Raw genomic sequence first — 21,179 nt, forward strand, 5'->3', positions numbered from 1 at the left:
CATGCTGCACTGGGCAGAGCCATGGGACAAGGCGGCTGCTAGCAGGGAGAGCTTCCCTGATCAGAACAAGGAAGGGGGGTTCGTTTTCTCCTGCCATCTGTGCCGTCATCATGTTCTAAAACCATCCTTGTGCTTCTCCCGTGGCCAGCCTGCACGGTTCTCAGAAGGAAATCCGTATCCATGCGGCTCACGCTAAGTCACGTTTAAACATGACTCATACCAGCACAGAGCAATCACTGGGCCTGTCTGCAACAGTTTTCTCAGCCGTTTATGGATAGGGCTCGGCTGGGTGACTCTAGCCGTGGGTATGGAAGGGTGTTACAGCCTTGCTGCTACTGGGGCCCCACTTCCCTGGCCTTCTGCTGCTTGGACTTGTAGCTACTTTGGGATCCTGGGATGAAAGGCCTGATGGGAGTGCAGGGCGACTGTTAGTGTGTTCCGAGTAGCAGTGACTGGAGATGCTAAGGGGCCAGGCAACGGATGAGCGGGGCTGGGGACAAGGCCCCTGAGGAATTTGTGCCACCACAGGGCTGGGGATGGATAGGTTATTGTTGCCACGGCAGGGTGGGGTGGTTGGGGTACTGGTGCCACCGTAGGGCCAGGAAAGTCCAGGGAAATGGGGCCCTGAGGTAGTTTTTAGCACTTTGAAACAATCCATAAAGGTAGCCGCAATCGGCCAGAGGAGCAGAAACACAGGTGCTTGCAAAGCTCCTGGCACGCCAAGCCCAGTGCACCCAGCTCAGGACCGCCTGGCTTAGCTGTCTCTTGGGCAGCAGGCCCATTCACAGTGCTTCTCTGAGGGAAGACGCCTGGCAGCGGGGTCATAACCAGATTACGCTCCCACAACACTGCAGGGAGCCAGGGAGAGAGCCAGCCCAGCGCCGCAGCAGCCGCAGCCGATTGTAACCAGGGATAACCGAGCCATTCCTGATCGGCCGCCCGTCTCCCCATAGCAGACGCTGCGTGAGACACAGGACCTCTGCCCTCTCAAGGTAACTACACCAAGGCCCTGCTATAACCTAGGGATCGAAAAGAGCTCCAAGAGCGAGCATATCTTGTCCAGCCCCTTCTCAGCCCAGTGCAGGACTGTTCCCTACTGGATAGTGTCATGTACTGTGTGGCTGTGCATCACTGCCCTCTCCTGGATAGAGTCGGAACTGCTCAGCTGTGTGTCATAGGCCCTATACTGGTAGCAGATAATGGGAATTCCCAAATAGCAGGGACTTGAGCTCTAAGCCATGAGCACCTAAATTCTATCCTTGCAGTTGCTGTGAAGTTCCCAGTGTGTGGCCCAGTGACAGCGGGGAAATTTTTGTTGTTACAACATTGTAATTTTTGAACAATTTTAAATATCTCATTTACATATTTTTGTAAAAAATAAAATCACAGAATTTCAAACAAACTGGAAAAAAATCCTTTTTAAACTGTTGCACAAAATATACTTTCCTCTTACCCAGCACACCAGCTGCCAGGCAGCGTCTGATGCTAGTAGCTCAGAGCAGAGTGAGGGGATGCAGAACATTGCTGGGAACACCAGAGGGCACTTAGGCAGGGAAGGGAGAAAGAGGGTGTAAAATCCAGCGGCTGCTGCCTTGCAGTTGTTCGCACCTGTATAAAGTGGGAGGGTGATGTGACCAGATCTCAGTGGCTGTGCTTTCTGCAGGGAGAAGTGGGCCCATCACAATGAGATGTTGGCATTTTGTGAGTCAGCGTCAATAATCCAGTTTCATCTCCCTAAGCCAGATGCTGCAGCTCCTGGGGGAAGTATTTGCTGCAGATGAGTCCCAGCTGTGCAGATTCTCTCTGGCCACACTCCCTGCTCACTAGGAGGTGGGCACTCCGTGCTGTCATGGTGATGTAATTCTGTGGGGCCTGGCTCAGCAAAATAACCCCTGGGATCCTCCCCAGCTCCATAATGCAAAGCCTAGACATGGATTCATTGTAATCGGGGGATCAGCCTGTCGGACGTGCTGCAAACGTTTCCCTAGTCTTTCCCCAAATGCCCAATTTAATACTCCTCACTTGGATCCAGGCCCTACATTCAGGATAGGGCCTAGATCAGGGGCAGGCAAACTACGGCCTGCAGGCCACATCTGGCCTGCGAGCTGTTTTGAGCCGGCCTGCAAGCCGCACCACACAGCTCAGCCCTGCTCCAGCACTCTGGCTGGGGCGCTGAGTCGGGGGCTGCACCGATGGGAGCTGCAGGGCAGCTGCCTGTGGATGGGGCAGTGTGCAGAGCCACCTGGCCGCCTCTCCGCATAAGAGCTGGAGAAGAGACATGCCACTGCTTCCGGGAGCCGCTTGATGTAAGCACCACTCGGAGCCTGCACCCCTTGAGCCTCTCCCCCTGCCCCAGCCCCTATCCCCATCCCACTCTCCAAACCCCTCAATCCCAGCCCGGAGCACCCTTCTGCACCCCAAACCTCTCATCCCCAGCCTCACCCCAGAGCCCACACCCTAACCCCAATTTTGTGAGCATTCATGGCCCATCATACAATTTCTATTCCCCAGTGTGGCCCTCGGGCCAGAAAGTTTGGCCACCCCTGGCCTAGATCAAGCAGTGCCAGTGAGTCAGAGGCAATGCAACAGATGGTAGCAGAGGTCTGGGCTGATTGCAGCTGGCTGACTCTGCCTCAAAGATCAAGGAGTCAGGAGAGGGAGAAAGAGAACACTCTTGTTGGGAGGCAGGAATGAAGGCTCCCTGCCAGGGCTGGGGAAATCTGGGCCAGACAGAAGAGTGTCTCCAGGGTGACTCAAGACTTCAGTGGATGGGCCAGCACCATGATGCCTTTTGCTCTGGTCTGTCACATGCCATGTGGGCTTTCGAGCTGGATGGGGTAGTTGGTCGTGGGTTGCATCCTGAAGCCCAAAGGCAGTCGATAGCCCGAAGTGCAGCAATGGAACATGCAGAAATCCAGGGGGCAGAGAGGCCTAGCAAACCCACCCAGTCGCCAGGACTGAGTTCCCTGCCACTCCAGCGAGTTGCCTGGCTAATCTTTGAGCCTGGCAAAGGAGCAGGACTGTCTTGGGTTGCTTTATTGTGCTGCTTTGAGGACACCTAGTGGCTTTTTGGGTCATCACATTTGGAATTCTCTAATGAGGTATTTCTAATACCAGAAGCCCTCATCCAGTGCATCTCTGCAGAGAAGGAAGGTAGTTGAAACAAGGGATACCGGCAGGGGACATACAGAGTATCCCGTTCCATTGTAGCTGCATAGACATGAGAGGGAGTGGGGTGGCTGGCTCAGAGTCTAGGTAATGGGCTATGCTGAGCTGTCACCATGTCAGATCCAGCCCTGCTCAGTAATACCCTGACTACTTAGCACTGCAGAGGGTCTGAAGGAGTTTCCTAGGCCTGAGCCATTCTTTTTAGGTGATAAATCAGAGCTTGATCACGGCGCCTGTGATCCAGATCTGAATGCTGTGGCTTGAGCCTTCTCTGGAAAGTTGTTGCAGAGGCCGTGGGAGAAAACCATTCCCGTCTGTTTGCATTTGCCATTGAGCAGTGAAATTGGTGGCCCCTTTTGAAGTGCTGTCCTGCCAGCTGTAAGTCACCGTCCCCTCTGATCTCAGACTGCCACCTGGTACAGATGAAAGGGGGGGAGATATTTACTCTGCAGCTAGCAGCCCCGGAGCTAATTAGTTACATCCCCCTAGCTAAACACAAATGGCAGCAGCTATGGCCTGTCTGATCACACCCTGCAGCAGGCTCCCACCATGATTTAGGAAGTAGGGCCCAGATACTCAAATGTATTTAGGCCTCTAACTTCTATTGGTTTCAAGGGAAATTAGGAGCCTAAATACCTTTGAGGTTCTAGGTCTAGGAGCCCATGATCAAGGAGCTCGGGGATCCCAAAGAGCAGCCTCTTTGAGAAGATAGTCTCGGCTGTAGTGGGCCTCTGGTTGTTTCTGGCCCAACCCGGGGAGATGTTGAGCCCTGTTTGTTGAGCACCGTGGACAGTGGTAGGAGTTGGGAGCGCTCAGCGCTCAACAGGGACAGGCCTTCCTGCAGGGAAGGAGCTAGATAAACGCAAAATAGGAACTGCAATACGGGATGGTCTCACCAACAGCTGAGATGCAGTTACCTCTGGGGCGGAAGGCAGCACTGCCCAGGAATGCCACGCAGTCACTGAAGATGGGAAGTGAAGGAGAACTCTGAAGCCAGGTGAAGCTACAGGATCAATTTAGGTTGCCCCATTGCAGATACAGAGTGGGTGGGACTGATAACTCTGCCATAAGCACCAGAACTTGGTCCCTCTTTGTACCATGCTGGGGCGTTGGGAAGAGCATTGCAGCGAATTGCTGTGTTTTCCCTGCAGGCCTCCCTTCCAAATACAGAGCAGTCACAGCCCGGCTTAGCATGTGCGAGCTGATGTAATGGCAAACTGGGCTGATGTAGCTGTGGTCACAGATACTGTCTAAGGGAAGGGGAGGGAAATGTCAACAAATTATTCAGATGCAGGGGAATAATAAGCGAGGTGGGAAGGAGGAAATGACAGGAGTGTTTGTAAAACAGCCTGGGATTAGTGCCTGGGGTGGGACGCTGGTGGTTCTAATTTGCTAAGTGGTGTGTGAAACTAGTCAAGGCTAAGAAACTTCTCTCTGAACTCCATGTGGGAAATTCCATGAAGCACACATCCCACAGCAGCACAGCCCGCTACAGTGGGCAGTGGTGCAGTCCGGTAGAGTTGCGAGCCAGGACTCCTGGGTTGTGTGTAGGATATTGGGCAGGTTGCTTGCCTAGCCTGGACCTCAGTTTCCCTGTTGGGAGATGGACACCGCCCCAGCTTTGTAAAGCAGATTGGCTAAACTGTACAATATGAGTGCAGATTATTGCATTGATTTATTGTGATTGTGGAGTATTGTGTCTAGTTCTGGGCGCCACATTTCAGGAAAGAGGTGGACAAAATTGCAGAAAGTCCGGAGTGTAGCTGAGCACTGGAACAAATTGCCTAGGGAGGTTGTGGAATCTGTCTTCGGAGGTTTTTAAGAACAGTTTCTCCAAACACCTGCCAAGACTATTACATAGTCCTGCCTTGAGTGCAGGGATCAGGACTAGATGGCCTCTTGAGGTTCCTTCCAGTCCTACACTTCTGATTCTGTGATGACCAAGATTCTCCTCCCGCTCCCATTGAAGCCAGCAGGGCTATCAGTGGATTTGGAATCCATTGCGCACCGTGCCACTATTATCCCGATGGCAGTGAAGCCCAGCCCGTCGAAAGGCCAAAACTGCTCAGCATGCAGAGCCAGAGGGAGCCATGTCCCGGCCTAGAGGCTGTGAATCCCTCTCCTGTTCATGAGTTGCTGGTGTGTTGGGTAACGCGCCGTTCTGTCTCACAAATGCAAATGTCTCTGAGAGCTGGAAAAGGGGCGGCTTTTTTTCCTTTCCATTTTAATAGCAAACCCCAGCTCCCAGCACCACCTCTGCACAGCATAAAATCTCCATGTATTAATTAAACACTTCCCTTTGTCCTGAAGGAACCTTTTCTCCACAAGACGCAGCCTGCTGCTTCCCCACTGGGCTGATTTTTCTCATTAGCGTTGAGCCCCGCTTATTACAATGAGGCATTCTGCTGCCAGAGACTCGGGGCTTGATTCTGATGTCACCGGCGCTGATGTAACGCTCCGCTGGCTTTGGTGGGGGCTATACCAGCATAAGGGAGGGAAGGAATCCTGCCCCTTTGTCTCGCTTCTAGATGCAGTCCAAAGAAGGAGCCCAGGGCCTGATTCTCCTTGTGCTTCCTCCCGTGTGGATTAGAATCCACAGAACACACTAGAGTCAGTGTGGTGTCGGTGGGAGGGGGATCAGGCCCTGAAATGCAGAGCCGGGGCGGGCGGGGGACTGGGAAGAGGTGAGGGAGAGACAGTTACTAATCAAAATAATCGCTGTGGAAAGCACTTAGAGAAAAAAATAGTTATCCGAGCCACACATTTGCTTGGAGCTAACTCCATTTGCATGAGCTTAGTTAACGAACCCAAAGCTCCTATGTGCAAACTGTAGATCATTCTAACTATCCCGCGGCTGTTGTTTGAAATGAGTGGCAGCTCACTTTGTACTTCTATCTAGTGATGATGCACTGATGTGCTCGGAGAATGTGTGGAGGGACTGGATGGCTCAGGGCAATGGGCTAACCATAGAGCCTTTTGCCTCTTACCAGCTAACAGCTAGGGTGTGCGGGCAATGAGTTGGTGGGTCTCGTGTGCACTGGGTATTTCCTACCTTGGTGTAGGGGCACTAGTGTAAAGAGGTGAGGTGGCTATTTGCACTGATGTAAGTTACTCATATTTGCAACTGGAGGAAGCTGAATTGGTGCAAAGCGCAACTTGTTGCAGCTTTGCCTGTCGACAGTGGGGGTTTGCACCTGGGTCTGGCCACTGCTAATTAGTGCCAACGGCAGTGACGAAGAGGCCTGCTTGCTAGGAACTGGACTGAGGCAAATCCCCAGAACAGACAAATCCTCAGCCTTGCTCCTAGTGAGCAGGTCTCTTCGTCACTGCCGTTGGCACTAATTGGCAGTGCCCTCATTGGCAGAGATGCCAAGGATCAATGCTGCCAGCGAGGCTCTGATCCCTAGAGAAGGGGTCCAGCAAGGTCAGGGTGCTGAGGCGTGTTGATGGAGCAGTATGTGGGAAACCTGCCCCGTGGTCAGAGATGACGTCCGCCTCCAGGGCTGCCAAGGCTCTGTCTTTCTCCAGCACTGAAATCCAGAGCCTGCTGCCATCCAGGAGTGGTTCCAGGGACTTTCAGGCAGGCAGGAGGAACCTCATTTCCTCTCATCTGCAAGGCAAATGTTTCTTGTCTCTCAAGAAACGGGAGTGGAGGTTCCTCTCTCTCCAACCTGTCTGAGCATCCTCCTCTCATGCCACAGGAAAACCAGGGCAGCAGTGAAAGGGACTGACTTCCCTGGCCCTCTTAAGATTGAATCCCAGGAGTTGTATCGCCTGACAGCTGCATGGACGTAGCCCAGCTGTCTGCGGCTTGCGGAGAGTGTGACTTTCTTGTTAATGTCAGCCTCGGTTGCAAATGATACAGGGGAAGGAGGGTGACAAATCACAGGGGGTTTCACACCATGTCATTTACCCAGCCTCCAGGAAAACAGTGGGATAGGGAGCGAACAAAGCTACAGAGCCTGGAACCCTGGCTGCGGAAGATGAGCGAATGCATTTCACAAGGCCATGCGAGTGCATCAGGACCCCTGGCTCCCCAGAGTGGGTTAGGGACCCAGAGGGTAGCACACCTGCAGGGATGGAGGTGAGTGCTAGCGGAAATGGGAGGCCAAACTGCAGTGATCCTTAACCCGAATGTGCCTGGCAAGTGTGGACGCATGGCACTGGTTTGTGCTTTAACTGCTTAGTGACTATTCCATTCTCTAGCGTAGACACAGCCGAAGCTCAGAGGTTTGCGCCCCATGCCAGGCTGGGGGCATGTAAGGCTGGTTTATGGGAAGTAGCTCAGTTCCCAGCTAGGCCAGATTTGCAAAACGCTCCACATCCAGCAGCTCTTGCTGCAATGGGCAGATTTGCACAAGAGCGCAGCAGCCCACATGCTGCAGTCTCATGAAAATGTGGCCCCGGTTGCAGCTGCTGAGCCTTTAGGCTGTAGGTACCCACAGCACTGCCTGGGCACAGGTGACGTTTATTTCCAGGTGACATTCCATTGCATCTGATGAAGTGGGTTCTAACCCACGAAAGCTTATGCCCAAATAAATGTGTTAGCCTCTAAGGACTCCTCAAGGATTCCTCGTTCTTTTTATTCCAAGTTAAGCCTCTGCATTGACTATACTGTAGTCAGAGCTGCTCTGAATAATAATACCTAGTGCTCTTCATGGGTGAGCTCAAAGTGCTTTACAAAGGAGGTCAATATCATGACCCCCACTTTACACATGGGGAAACTGAGGCACACAGCAGGGGACGTGACTTGTTCACGGACAAACGACAGAGAGCTGGGAATAGAACCCAGGTCTCCTGAGACTCACTCCAGTGCTCTATGCACTAAACAACACTGCCTTAGGCATCCTAAGACCAGGCCGCTCCTGGGGATGGCTCTGCCTGTACTTGGCACTGCCTGGTGGGAGCTAACAGGGTTTTCAGACTATTCTTCCTTTAATTATTTCAAGGAAAGGTTTCAAACAGTTTTTTTTTAGCGGTCTTCCGGCTTCACATGAAACTACCGCAGCCTTCGTTAATTAATCACAGTGTGGGAGGTTTAATGAGACTGCTGTAGAGAACAGGGGAAACCCAACCAGCAACTAAAACCACCATGGAAATGCACTAAGCCCTACTGCCTTGGAAAGAGGGTTCAGTGCTCCAGAACCAGCTGTCCAAGTGAACTGCATGAAGATCCCCAAACGGACAGGAGCTTAGTTGCTCTTCTAGGATGACGGTGTCAGAGGCAGAGGCAGACAGGCAAGCTTCACAGGTGCAGCTCTCAATGCACCCGAAAAACAGCCCAGTCAGTGCACCTCGTTCCTGACCTGCTGCACGCCTTGCTACTCCAGTCTTGGGCTTACCCCCTCCCAGCTCTCCCACTGCATCTCAGTCCTGATCTACAGATCCTCCCCCAGGGATTTCCATTCCAGTCATGGAGCTCTCTCCCCGTACATGCGCCTCACCCCACACCTAAGTTGGGGTGCCTCTTATATCAGCCTTATGCAGCTGCTCTGCTGGCTGGATTCTCCCAAAACAACCTCTCAAGTTTTCTAAATGACTCCTTCAACATCCCTGCAGCTACCTCGCTGTATGAATGTGGGCAAACCACTCAGCCTGAGCCACCCTCCTCCTCTTCTCAGGCCTTGCTACCTCCGAGCACTGTGGACGGGTCACACAGAGGACCTCCAGCTGTAGCCACAGGGCTGTCGATCTGGCACAAGGCAGGAGACGTGGGGCGCTGATGGAATGAAATGGAACAAGAAAGGAGGCGTGGAGAAGACACCGAGAGAGCGGCCCTGGTGACCTGAGGGTGTCACTCCGAACCATGAGGTCTGAGCAGGCACCCAGTGCACTGATGTTGTTGGGAAGGGGGTGCTTCAGCACAGGTGGCAAGAAGGCAGCTGTTGCAAAGCCTCAGACCTGCTCCCCCTCTGAGTCAACGAGAGTTTTGCTACTGGCTCTGATGGCAGCAGGGTCTGAACCTAAGGAATTTCCAAGGATGTTAATGTCTCCTTCATGAGCTGGGTCAGATTAGGAGACACGACGGTACGAGGCTCCTTACCAGACCCATAGATCCATGATCACAGCAGTTAGTGCTCTCATTGCTGTTCTAAACCACAGATCTCAAAGCACTTCATGACGGTGGGAAAGTTTCATTATTGCCCTCTTGCAGGGAGATGAAGTGACTTGCCCAGGGTCATGCAGTGAGTCAGTGGCAGAGTCAGGGATAGAACCTAGGCTTCCTGACTTCACTCCTGTGCCCTATGCACTGGGTCACACTGCCTTTCCAGAGAGAACGGCCAAAGAGGCAGGCAGATCAGATAATGGCTAAACAGCAGTACTAGCAACTCTCCCGACTTTTGGTGTATTTCCTTTAGCTCTGGCTACTGGACTTGAGAGAGAGCATGAGAATCTCCTCTTTCATTTAAAACAAAAAGTGAGTTTCTAGGCCTTATGCTTGAAGAAAAGCTTGGAAACATGACCTGAGTGCACCCCAAAGGCGCTGAGACCAGAAGATCCCCATATTTGTCATTTTAAAAAAAATCTCATGACTTTTTAAATCAGTTTCATTCTGGATTCATTATTTTTTAATGCTTGATGCTGGCAATACCGAAACCTGGCCCCGGCCGACTCAGTGCAAGGAGTGTCCAACCTACCCATGTCCCCATTGGCTAGCGGAGGATGCTGGATCACATTTTTGGACACTTGAGACCAAACATCCTTCTTCCCTCATTGACGCATCAGAGGATGGCTTAACACCCCCCCCCCCAAACCCCTAATCTGCCTAGCCATTTGTGCAGCCCATGGTGCAGAGGGACAGAAAGGATAAACCCAACCCCCTTCCCGAGCAGGACACGGTGTCCCAGATGACATACAAGGAACTCCTTCAATCAAGGTACTGAGTCTTCCTGGAGAAGAACCTGGCTCTGTACTTTATTGACCATGCCTCTGTCGCAGGGGTAGCTGCACTACGGACTATGTTCTCTGTGTCATGTCCCAGCATGCTCCGGGCTTGGTGTCAAACCAGGATGGAATCTCTGATGCCTGATTCCGTCCCATTGAATGTAATGGGGATGAAACCTCTGGGATTCCATAGAAATGTAATGGGGTTCTATAGTTAATCACCCTAAAACCCTGTAGGACTTAATAGAGTACATGATCCTTTCTATGTCCTAAAGCAAGGGAAGTGGTAGAATCCTCTGTTAAATTCTCTAGGATGCTTCAGGAAAACCCATAGAAAGGTGATTGTTTTCTTTTATATTCTGTAAGCGTTACCCTCTATCTGGAGCAAAAGTCAGTTCAGTTGTTCTAAACTTTTGGGTGGGAGAGAGGGCTCCTGTAGGAAAACCTTGAGAAATCCAATGCTGACTTCCACCTTGACTGACTTTGACAGCAGAGCATCCGGAACGAGGATGTGAAAGGTCCATACCATGGCACATTGCTCATACTGCAGTGTTGTCAATCCAGCATCGTTCCCCAGCTCTCTGGGTCTGGCCTGGCTCCCACTGAAGTCAAAGGCTATGCTTTCCTTGACTCTAGTGGGAACAGGACTGGGCCCTAAATAAAACTGAGTCCAGCATTAACCTGTATATTGTGTCCTGATTTTGTTCTACTCCTGAATGAAGCACATGCCCCCGCGGGATACAGATGTCAGGGGAGGAGGTGAGAAGGTAGGCAGGCTGGATAAAATATGAACCACTCTACCTGATCCAGTGAGAGGTGGATCCACCTAGTTATGGACCTGCTAATCCCCAAATAGCTTTCTATGGCTGAGCAAAGGGAGCTTCCAGGAGCTGTGTGGTTTATGGGGGCAGAGACCAGGATACCTCCTCCACTTCACACTAGCTGCACTGTGCTCAAGGACTTCCATCCACTTCAGCAGAGGTTAGGGGACAGGGCAGGATTGTCCCTGGATGCTCCCCACTGAGGCTACCTGGCAGGTGACTACGGTGGGGGGTGACACTGGAATTTACTGGTTATTGGACAGAATTCTCTACCCACCCTGACCCCCTGCTTTGTAAATAGGGTGACCAGAGAGCAAGTGTGAAAAATCAGGACAGGGTGGGGAGTAATAGGCTTCTATCTAAGACAAAGCCCCAAATATCAGGACTGTCCCTATAAAATTGGGACATGTGGTCACCCTACTTGCAAACAATGTCCCATGATTATTTCTTGCTGGTGCTTTTGCACTGTTGGCAACTCTTAGGAGCTCATCATAAGTGTCACAATTTTTACTGTTTTTCCTACAGCCCCAGCTGCTAGAACTAAGAGGTCACCCAAGAATCTCTGCTTTCTTTGGAAACAAAAAGTGAGTTTCTAGCCCTCCTGGGTACAGAGGAAAGCTTGAAATGTGACCGGAGTGCAGCCTACAGGCTCCAAAACCAAAAGGCAAATCACAAGAATCCAAATTTTTATTATTTTTTTTAAACAAAATCTCATTATTTTCAAGCCAAACTTATGAGTTTTCAGGGCCTGACTCCGGCTTGTTGAACATTTGAGGTTGGCAATACCGCTTTTGTTCCCTTTCTTGTGACGCCAGAACTCTCTCTGAACAGCAGAGGGCACCCCAGCTCTTAGCCTCAGCCTAAAGCAGCTTCGCAAAGCATTTGGTTTTCCCACTTTACTGCTGAAGGGTCAAGGCCCGCTGAAGGGTCAAGGCCCACTGCAGCCTCCAGCTAGCTACAGTAGTACTGTAATTTCCAGCTCAGGTAGCCATGCCTTGATCAAGTTAGCATGCTACAAATAGCAATGCTGTGGTACCCTCTAGCCACCCCAAGTAGGTACCTAGGTCCAGGTGGGATTGTATAATGAGTCCGACCGCCTACACCTGCAATCCTATGTTTAGCACGCTAGCTTGATCAGATGTGAGCTGGAAATTACACCTCCAGCTCCAGTGGAGACCGATCCTTAATGATGATCGTATCAGTCATTCTGTGATGTCCAGCCGGCAGCACTATGGCCCACACTGGAATCCTACCACAATGCTGAAGGGGTAGGATGCTACGCCTACCCTTGTGCAGGAGGGGTATCAAACTCATCTCTGTTTTGCCTGTCTCTGCTGGCCTGTCCTCCAGAGGAAGTTAAAGATCGGGGCTCTGCTTTCTGTGCCTAGGTCTTCCCAGCACAGACTTCCCCTGTTTGTGACCTAGGACCCAACCTTGCAAAGTGCCGAGAGATCTCACTGCGTTGTGTGCTCAGCACCTTGCAGATTTGAGCCCCTCATGGAGATGGGTGCGAGCCTACAGGCCAATTTTTGCTATCCGTTGCATCTGTGCAGCTGGTCCTAGTGCAGGCGTGACCACGCAGAAAGGCGCTATGGTAAATCTGCAGATTCCTGCCCAAGAGCTTTGGGGATTGGAGGGTTGTGGGGTTTCCTGTTCCAAGACACAAGCAACATGCTGCGTGTTCCCCAACAGCCAATTCGGAGAGGACTTCCACCTTTGAAATTAATACTTGATGGATCCTATTATGCCTAGGGGGACAAGGCAAAATGTAAGCCAGGAGGTCTAGGCTAGTGATCAAACCAGCTCCTTAGAACGGGCCCTTTGATCATAATTACCAAATGTGGCAGGGTTAGTTACCTTTGCAGCGTGTGCTGGGGGCTGCTGCTCTGGATGAAATGTAACAATGAAACCAACTGTCTTCCAAAAGTAGTTTGACTCTGTCTGTGAAGTATGACGCGGGGGGCCTGGGACTTGATGCAGAGATAACACTGCACCACCTCTGTGTGTGTGTGTGTGTGTGTGAGCACGCGCGCATGCATGTGAAAATCTGTGTTCATAAACTTTACCCTCGACATGCCTGCGTGTGTGTGCACGCAGAGGGGTGCACAGAGATACTGAACCATTTTTCTGTGTGTGTGTACATGCAGTTGTGTGCGTTGATTGTGTGCGTATGGTATAATGCATAGAGCTGTGCAACACGTTCCTCAGTTAAAAACCAAACAAACAAACAAGCCCCCTCAGCACTGGGTTTGAGTTTTATTGCTAGACAAGGACTCAGTCCACAAAATTTGGATCTAGATGTCATACACCTCAGATTTCAGGGTTGCGCCGATCTGAACTTTTGGTCCAGCTCTACTGTAAACACCGGGATCATCTGCAAAATATGGGCCCAGTTCAAGTTTGGGTTTTGACTCTTCCTGCCGTTGACTGGGGATTTTCAGCTACAGGTCCCTGCTTCTGCTCCTTGTGAGAAATAGGCTGGCTGTGAAATTTGGTAACAGAGATATAGTTAGGCCCCAGATTTTAATCATGCTGTAACCCAGTCTGAGGACAACAGTGTTGCAACTGGTAATTACAATCAAAGGCTCTGTTTGAAGGAGCTGGTTTGTTCCTTTGATTTCATTCTGCTTGTGGCATATACAAAGCCACTTAAGCAGATGGTGCCAGATGGAGTATCTTCTACCCTGCTCTGCCACTGCAAGCCATCCCTAATGGGATGCAGACACTGACTCTTTGAAGATTTATTTTATATAACTGCAGCATTAGCCGCTCACTTTCCATAGCTGTAGCCATGCCTGGTTGCCACAAAAGACAGGAATGCTGCCAACGATTTTGCTCCTGCGAAAGGAAGCTCTTCAGATCTGCAGAGCCAGACTGCAGAAGGAACAGACACGGAAACATCATTCTGAGTACAGTAAACAGAACCCCCATCTAACGTGGCAGATCACTGCAGCCTTACAACAGCTCACAGGCCTGTAAAATATATACAGTGCAACCAAGGCTAGCCTTACATCAGGGTGGTCAAGGGGCCCTAAGCATGACTAACATCATGTGTCATTCCATCCAGATGCAGTAGGCCCTCCTTAAATTACAAGGAGAGCAAACTGAGCTGCTTAAAAGGACCTCAAGGAGGTACTTGATTGAGATCACATGCTGCACCAGCCCAGTGAGCAACACGCATCAGGATGTAAGAAATCATTGTCATGTCTCATTGATCCTTTCTGCTACACCCTAGAAAGGCCACCTCAGCTCAGGCCCTTTTGGCATTTCCATTTACAAAAAGGATCACTTCTGCCCCAGTTAGATTCCTGAAGCCTTAGGGAGGGTAACGGAAGGCAGAATGCAGCCGTTCATTGTTGAGGGGAGGCAAGTGCAGTGACTTTTCCTCCCTTTCGCAATTCACAGAGGTGGTTGTCACTGCCACTTCAAATGGACATTTCAGGGATGGGACGCAGGGAAAAGCAGGAAATGATTTAGGCTCCAATTCAACAGTGCACCTTAAGCAGGCGCTTAAATACTTTGCTGACTGTGAGCCTTAGATTATTGCAATCATCTTTGATTTGGAAATCAGTTAAACACACACAAAATGATCTGGGTTTCAGTTGCTTTCTTACCAACATTTCTACCAAACCCAACTTCTTCTTATGTGGCATCTCTGTTATGGAAGGGTTGCAACAATGGTAGCCGATTCAGTACCATCCTCTGTTACTCTCTCTGTAGATGAATAGTCCTTTTGGTCCATCATCCATGATTTTTTTTTTTTCTGCCTTGTTGTTCTGCCACCAACTTTCCCTTCCAGTGCCTGTACGCATGCATCACCTGCAGACCCCCCAAAAATGCACCCTGCCAATCCGAATCTTTCCTTTGATAAGATATATGACTACTAGTGTTTGCTGAGTTCCCATAATCACCACTTCTTCATTGGTTACACCATCTATCCATGAGATTTTCAGAATTCTTGTGTACCACAAACTTAGCATGGAAAATTATTGTCCATAGTCATCTGAAAATGGATTAGTAATTATCTGAGGCATTTTGGAGGAAATATACTTGAGATCTAACAAAGACAATTACGTTTAAGAATGATTCCATTTAAATAGGCCAGAATTTTCTCTATAGTGTACTGTGCTGTTCTTTATTATGGGGCTATACTATTCCTGAGACCCAAATCCCATAATCCCTTTCAACTGCAAAGGATTGTGCGATATAATGGGTCACAGGACAAGTTTTTGCCCATTTTGTGGGTCATGAACTAAAAAGGTCTATCACCATTAAACTCCTGCTTTGTTATAGGATGAAGCGGATGGATGAATGGATAGATATATAGATAGAGAGGCCTGATTTTAGGAACAGCATTAGCTCAACTACTTTCTTTGTGCCTCCAAATAATAGCAGGCATAATTCTGCATGTGCCTTTATTTGCAGACCCAAATGAGATGGTGTACTTGTCAAGCTACCAACCTGTGATTAATAAATCAGGAAGCTCGCTGCCTACATGTCCTTGTTTGAACCTGCAAATAGGAGAGACCACGTTTACCAGATGCCAGATTTTAAAATCAGACCCTGCATGTTGTTCTGAATCAAATCTGCACCAGGCAGTCAGATGGCTGTTTGGCAGGATGCCCTTTTCACTGGTAAAAGTCCCTCCTTATTGTCGCTAGACAAAGCTTATTTATATACAAACACAACACACTTCTTTAAAGGCATCCCTCTGCTTTTAGGAAGAAGCCAGCTTCTAGAGGAAACCCAGAATAAGTTCTATAGGCAAAAGTTGCACTGTATTAACTACCAACCAGGGCAGTTAACACTGTACAGCCCTGCTAGTGTGGATACAGTTACCCCAGCATAAAAGGACGTGTACTAGTGTCGTTTATTCCTGTAGGGGAAGAGGAATAACCTATAGCAGTATAGGGCACTTCTATACCAGTATAATTGCATCCACATTCACGGTTGTACTGGTATAACTATTTCAGTCAAAAATCGCACCCCTAAATGACACTGTTATACTGGTACAAAACCTGTGTGTAGACTAGGCCTTAAGAGCACGCAGAATTCAGTCCCTGAGTCATGGCAGTGAGCTACCGTCTTTCTCAACAGCTAGCAGACAAAATGATTCAACATCCATCATTTGCTATTACACATCGACTGTGACATGCAACATGTTGCTTCTTCCATTTGATCTGATGAGACGGACCCAATAAGTAGATATAGTAGATGGACCTCAGACAGAAAGCTACACTTAAGGTTTATATTCTCCTCTGGCAGCATGGGTGGGTAACTCGTTTTTGTTGTCACGCACGCATAACTCCCATTAACTCTGCATTAAAGAAGCCATTTGCATGTATCTGAGGGGAAAACAAAACCCTAAGGATCTACTTCAAACTCACAAAAGCAGGGAAATGTAGGGTAATAGCTACCACTCCGTCCTTATCTCAAGCCCTTGTCTGTGCTTCTTATCAGCTGCAATTTGGAAGTTGTAGAACAGTGGGGGGTCTTGCACACTGTATTGGCTGAAATACTCAGACAGAATGCATCCAATGGAGAACACTGCTTCTGCCTTAACTATATAATGTCCTAAGTCTTGTGAGTTTAAAGCATCCATCTTATCTATCTTATGTTGGCAGTGTTGCTATAGCCATATTAGTCCCAGGATATTAGCAAAACAAGATGGATGAGGTAATATCTTTTATTGGACCAACTTCTGATAGTGAAAGAGACAAGCTTTCCAGCTACACAGTGTAGCCTCTTCTCCCACCTTGTCTCTCTTGGCAATTCTAAGATGACCATAACCTTTATATATAAGGTACCATATACTTTAAGGTGGCTTTTTTCCTGTCCTTCTGTATCATTCTGCCTTTATAAGTGAATAATTACTTTTCATTTATCCAGGCCCAAAGGGGTTAAGAGACTTGCTCAAATTCACACAGGCAGTCAGTGGCAGAGCAAGCAACACAACCCAGGAATCCTGCCTCCCCGTCCTTTGTTCTAATCACTAGAGAACACTGCTACCCTGTACACAGTATACAGAAAAAGCAAGAGACCGATAAGCATTAACTGCAGTTTTGCTTTGCTCCTTTTACTTCTCTGTGCACTTCCATTTATCAAACTGTCCACGTGTAGAACTGCTCATAGAAGCGAATATGTTTTTTCAACCACATTGTCCAACAATGCAACAAGACAATATGTATGCTTCTACCAATTCTGCATCATTTGTGTTCACAGAAACCAAACCAATCAATCAGTGATGTCATTGTCATCTTCGAATTCGAAGGATGAACAACAAAACAACATAATCGTTGACTACAACAGGTCTGCTTATCTCTGCAGATATGTCTAACAGGGAGCCAGATTCAGCTGTTCTTATTTACAATGCATAGTGACTTACTCCATACTACTATTTATGAATAAGCTTGGCAGAAGCTCAGTTTGTACGTACATCATTGTCAAATTGATGTTCTATATTAAGCCAAGCCAATATTGCAAAAGCATTATGAAAAGTGACTAGCCAGGGCACAAAATCTATTTGTCCAGCCCTTATCAGGATGGCATTGAAAAAAATATTAAAAATACTTACTTGTCCGTCAAAAAAAATTTCTAGCTCCAGGTGAGTGGATGAACAGAATGGGGCCCTGTGGATTAATCAGAGTATCTCATGGACTGCTACAGTGGAATTCGGTGACCATTGTACTGATCATTAGGCTTGATAGGTCATAAATTACTTTCCATAGCCTTTTCCTATTGGTGCTAATGTGTTTGCCCCTCTCTTATGTTGATCAATGGGGCACTCAGTTGAAAGGATCAGAGCAATGTTAGTTTCTTTGGTGTTTTCAAAGGCAAGAATGAATTTCACACCTGTCTGAATACTGCTCAGCTGCAGGTAAAGAATGTTGCCAGTTGGCAGGAGTGCTAATTAGAGGCAATTATAAACTAAATGACCCTCCTTGGCATTTAAATACCTAGCAGAACTCTGCCTTTTTCCAAGATGGAGCTCGTGATTCTATGAACATGTCTGATACAGGAAGTTCATTCTTGTATGAATCTAGAAATAGGGCCCAATCTGTTGCTATTGACCTCAGTGGCAGAAAAGATCAAACCGGGGACATGTCTAAAAATGTCACGCCGTCACACCAGTGTTAGCAAAATCAGGAGCCCTAGTGTTCGTAAGGATCCCAAAACATCCCAAAACATCATGTTGATTAGAGCATAAGAAGGTAAGAATGGCCATATTAGGGCAGACCAATGGCCCATCTAGCCTAGTATCCTGTCTTCTGACAGTGGCCGCTGCCAGATGCTTCAGAGGGAATGAACAGAAAAGGGCAATTATTGAGTGATCCGTCCCCTGTCATCCTGTCCCAGCTCTGGCAGTCAGCGCATGGGGTTGCATCCCTGATTAGACTAGCTCTGAGCAGGTTTAATTGATACAGAGCCAAATTCCATGCCAGCTTCCCTGTTGACTTTAATGGCGTTATGCCTGTAGAGAATTCAGCCCACAATGTTAAAAACAGCTGCAGCCATGGGAGGCCTATGTACACTAGGATGTTGCAACGGGGGAAATTTTAAAGCTACAGTGATCCTAATGACAGGTTTCAGAGTAGCAGCCATATTAGTCTGTATTCGCAAAAAGAAAAGGAGGACTTGTGGCACCTTAGAGACTAACCAATTTATTTGAATATAAGCTTTTGTGAGCTACACCTGAATGCATCCGATGAAGTGAGCTGTAGCTCACGAAAGCTTATGTTCAAATGAATTTGTTAGTCTCTAAGGTGCCACAAGTACTCCTTTTCTTTTAGTGATCCTAATGATTACAATGAAGGATCCTTACACTGGGTTTGGTTCTGTATACTTGGATATTTCCATAAAGAAATCATGTATCTTGAGCCAACTGGGTACCAGATCATACCCAATGCAACCCTGTCACACCAGTTACAACACAAAACTACAGAGAATAATTCAGCTCTCACCCCAGTCAAAGGCCCCTAATGCAGGAAAGCATCTCTATAAATCAATGGGAGACTTAAGAACGTGTTTGATTTTAAGTATGTGCTTATGTGCTTTCCTGGATTGAGGTCTAAATCAGGAGTAAACCCACTGGTGGCAATGGATTTACACCCGTGAAAGACAATTTTTGTAGGGCGGGGGAGCTGAGACCCATTGAACCAAACTGTAAACCCTGTATAGAATGGAAACCACTTCAAGTCAGGGGGTGCTGCAGCAGCCCCAGCACCCCTATTTCTAGCACCTATGGTAAAAGAAGAATCAGGCCCAGAATGGTCTAAAACATAGTGGATTTGAGCTCAAGAAAATGAAATTTCTTTGCTTATTTTTACTGCAATGAGAGGTCTGTTTTCTCCCCTTTCAACTATTCAGCAGTATCTCAGAGTTGCCTTTAGCAGGATCTTGTATGTTTATTTTGCCACTGAAATTACAGCTGTTTATTTAATCTCATCTACACCTTATTTATCTTGCCTATGTGACCTGCTGGCTGGTTTAAGACTGAAATGCAGCTGCTGTTATTGTACAGTAAATAATTTGTTATAGCAATGCTGCTGCAATAGAAGAACTTATTGGCACAAAAGAAACCTCTCAAAAGGTGTAGCTGAACTCCTGGGTGTCACCCCTGATTGTAACATAAAATCTGAATGATAGATAGATAGATATAGATGATTGTGCCAGTGGGGTAATTTCAATTTCACATGTTACAGGTCCACCCCTGCATTCCTTATAAATCTCAAACTACCATTGACTTTGGGGGGAGGTTTTTGAGTGTACAAGGAATGCAGGCTCAGACTTTTCATTGTTTTTGTGGGCATGATCTTCCAAGAGTCCCTTAATGTCTGTTGAAGAATTGTAAGTTCCACTTACCCTAAGACCAATAGAAAATGAGGGTATTTGCCATTTAGCAGGGCCAGGTCCTCTATCACTCAACTATTTCTAGCATCTAGGCACCTGATCCAAAGCTCATGGAAGTCAGCGGGAATCCAATCAAAAATAATCTTGATCTGATGATGCACTAATACAGAGCCCTTCTTCCAGGAATATCCAAGCACTTTGCAACAAGAACAAAACTAAGAAACATATCTGAGGTCTAGATCTACAAAGATATGGAGGTGTGTCACTCCAAGGCACCTCAATACCTTTGAGGCCCTGGGCCTGAGTTACAACACTTAGTCTTAAAAAGAGCAGGAGGACTTGTGACACCTTAGAGACTAACCAATTTATTTGAGCATAAGCTTTCGTGAGCTACAGCTCACTTCATCGGATGCACTCAGTGGAAAATACAGTGGGGAGATTTATATACATAGAGAACATGAAACAATGGGTGTTACCATACACACCATGCATCCGATGAAGTGAGCTGTAGCTCACGAAAGCTTATGCTCAAATAAATTGGTTAGTCTCTAAAGTGCCACAAGTCCTCCTGTTCTTTTTGCGAATACAGCCTAACAGGGCTGCTACTCTGAAACCTACACTTAGTCTTGTGATTCTATAAGGGCCTGATCCACTGAAGTGAACAGTCTTTGAATCAAGCTTTAGCTCCAGGTTTCATCTTTCCTTGTGTGTATTCACATAAGACCCTGTTATGTTTCATCTTGTCATGTTGCCCTTAGCCTTTTGAAGTTCTGGGGAAATCCAGGTCTGATTGTATGGATGAGTAATGCTGTAGTTATCTCTCTTTTTTTCCCCCAATCAATACGATGATGTCCACACACATGCCAAACCCAGGCGAAAGCTTTTGTTTTGTCTGCTTTTGAAATACAGACATTCTTTTGATATTTGAAAGCAAAGAATTACCATAGGGGCAAACAGACCGCGGTGAAGGGCAGTGTAGAGCACAATGAAATAGAACGGCACATAACAGTTTTGCAAATGAGAGTTTGATGTAAATGTACAGCACGCCTTTCCCCACCCACCCCCACAGTAAGCATAAATAAGCAGCATTTATTCAATCCACAGAGCCTATGATTCTATTAAAGCAAAGCAAAGCAATGTTTCACACCATAAACACAATTATTACATCAATGCACATAGAGTGCTCACGCAGGAGGTATTTTTCTTCAATAACTATTTGTTCTGTCTCTTTCTTAAAGAGAGAAACCCAGATCCGCTGTGCATGCGTCTGTTTCTGACACACACTGTGCCTCTGTGGGTACATCTCTGTCTATGGTTGTATGGACATCTCTCCATATAGCTGTGTATCCCATTGTGCCTGTGTCTTTTGGGATATTTGTGTGTAACTCTGTGTGTGTGTCTGTATTTCTGTGGCCTTGTCTATGCAGAAATTTGCACCTATTTAGGTAAACTAGT

The sequence above is a fragment of the Eretmochelys imbricata genome, chromosome 21 (genome assembly GCF_965152235.1).
Source record: "Eretmochelys imbricata isolate rEreImb1 chromosome 21, rEreImb1.hap1, whole genome shotgun sequence".
NCBI classification, from domain to species: Eukaryota; Metazoa; Chordata; order Testudines; family Cheloniidae; genus Eretmochelys; species Eretmochelys imbricata.